The 2,500-nt window shown below is 18.4% G+C and overlaps 1 protein-coding gene across 2 annotated transcripts in view; it reads right to left on the bottom strand.

The window, feature by feature from the left end:
• The window catches only part of LOC122263812 (uncharacterized), a 38,494-nt gene that overhangs the window by 13,492 nt on the left and 22,502 nt on the right, over window positions 1-2,500 (bottom strand). The window lies entirely within an intron of this gene.

Below are 2,500 nucleotides of genomic sequence, written 5' to 3'. Positions count from 1 at the left end.
TTTTATAGATTATTTATATTGATATATTGATATATAATATATTGAACTTATGCATTTATTTATAATATATTTATCTTTATATTTATATATTGAAATATTATTTTTTGACTGATTTTAATTCATATTTTTATACATTTATATATATATATATATATTTTTATATTTATATTTGAGTTTGATTTATTTTTTGTTTTGTATTTTTTTTTATATTTTTATATTTTTATTTATTTTTATATAGTATAAAATATATTGACTTATTTTTTAATAGATATATTTATTAGTTTTATATAAATAGATATATATATAAGATATTGTTATTTATATATTTATATATTTATTTATATATATCATATTACACTTATTTATTGGATTTTTATATTTATATATTATATTTAGTTAATTTATTTATATATACTTTTATATATAGATCTAGAGATAAATATTTTTATTTATTTTAATATATATAATATTATATATATACAGAGACACACACAAACACAATTTATTTTTGTTTATGTCATATGTTATATACATATATATTTATATATTTATTATATTTATATATTTGATAGATATATATTTTGTTTTTGTGTGTGTGGTGTGTGTGTGTGTGTGTGTGTGTGTGTGTGTTTAAATTATAGATTTATATATATATATATATTTATTTTTATTTCTATATATATTTATATATAGTATATTTTATATGATATATTATAATATTTATTTTTATATATACTTTATTTTATTTATAGATATTTTATATACAATTCATTAACACTAACGCTAAATTAAATGTATATATATATTTATATATATTATACTATTTTTATTTATATTTAATATTACATTATATATATGTATATATATAAATATATATATATATATTTATATATATATGTTTGTATATTTGTAAGTGTGATTGAATGTGTGTATTTAATATATATATATATATTGTTTATATATATATATATATATAATATATATATAGAGATATATATGTGATATATGTTTGTATACAATGTAATGTCGTAATATCTATATTTAATTTATATATCTATTTATTATAATATAGTTATTTATATATATATTTTGTTTATATTATATATGTATATATATATATATTTATATATATATTTTTTATTGTTATTTATATTTATATTGATTATTATATATTTATAATATATATATATATATTAATATGTATTTATATTTATATATATATATATATATGTATATATAGATATATATATATATATATATTTAATATATATATATATAATAATATATATACATTATGGATTAATATATATATATATATATATATATATATATATTATTTATTATTACTTCATGTTATATTATACGCACTATTATACCTATACTATATATATTCTACTATACGATAGCACATAGTTATATGCATATATATTAATATATTATTTATATTTGTATATATAACATACTATATATTTATACATCATATATGTATTATATGTAATATTTTTGTGTGTGGGATTTGTGTGTGTATGGAGATGGTTCGTTGTCTGATGCTGTATGATATGTAATGTGTATGTATAAATATATAATGATATATTCTAATACTATATTATGTAATATTTCATATATACTATATATTATATTATGAAAGTATTACTATATATCAACTATATATATATGTATAGTGAAGTGTTTGTGACGCTGTATGTTAGTGTACTGTGTGATCGCGCCTCGTTCGAAGTATGTTGTATGTATATACCGCTTATTTCTATCGTGTGTGTGCTGTTGTGTGTGGGTGATTGTGTGTGTGTGTGTGTGTGTTTGTTTACTTTAGATACACACACACACACACATACACACAACTAATATATTAATTTATATATATTAGTTTATAAATATTTTAATATTATATTATATATCTTATTTATATTTTTATATATACATTGATATATATATATGTATGTTATATATATACTACTCATTTATCGTATGTATATATCATATATATATGCCTATAATATCTTACATTTTACATTTATATATATGATATTATATAGTTCTTAATATCTATATATACCTGTATATGGTCTATACTCATAGTCTGTGTTGTCCTTTATATATATAGTTATCATATCTATATAATATGATTTATTTGCATATATGTGTTTATAGTGATTGTGCCGTGTGTATGACTGTGTGTTGTATGTCTACGCAGGTCACTAGTATACGTATTATTGCTGTTCATCAAATATTTGTTTCCACCACTCTCTATCACCACATGTATGTTGTCGCTTGTTCGTACGCATCTTGTCAACAACACAGACGTACCATCCCACGCCGTTGACAAAAGAGTAGATGAGGACGAGCGCCCGATAACAACAAAATTCCTTGAATCTCCTTTTTGCACATCGAAGAAGGAAGGTTCAAGAAAGAAGGAATTAGAGACACTTTCTCCGTGGGCTGGGTGTCAGCTCTTCTTATTAGTTCTTTCATGTATGGTTGC

This window comes from Penaeus japonicus, unplaced genomic scaffold (genome assembly GCF_977035675.1).
Source record: "Penaeus japonicus unplaced genomic scaffold, GWHDUDI00000001_assembly GWHDUDI00000041, whole genome shotgun sequence".
Taxonomy (NCBI): Eukaryota; Metazoa; Arthropoda; class Malacostraca; order Decapoda; family Penaeidae; genus Penaeus; species Penaeus japonicus.
Note: the sequence above shows the minus strand (reverse complement) of the source record. Positions and strands in the feature narration are given on the sequence as shown.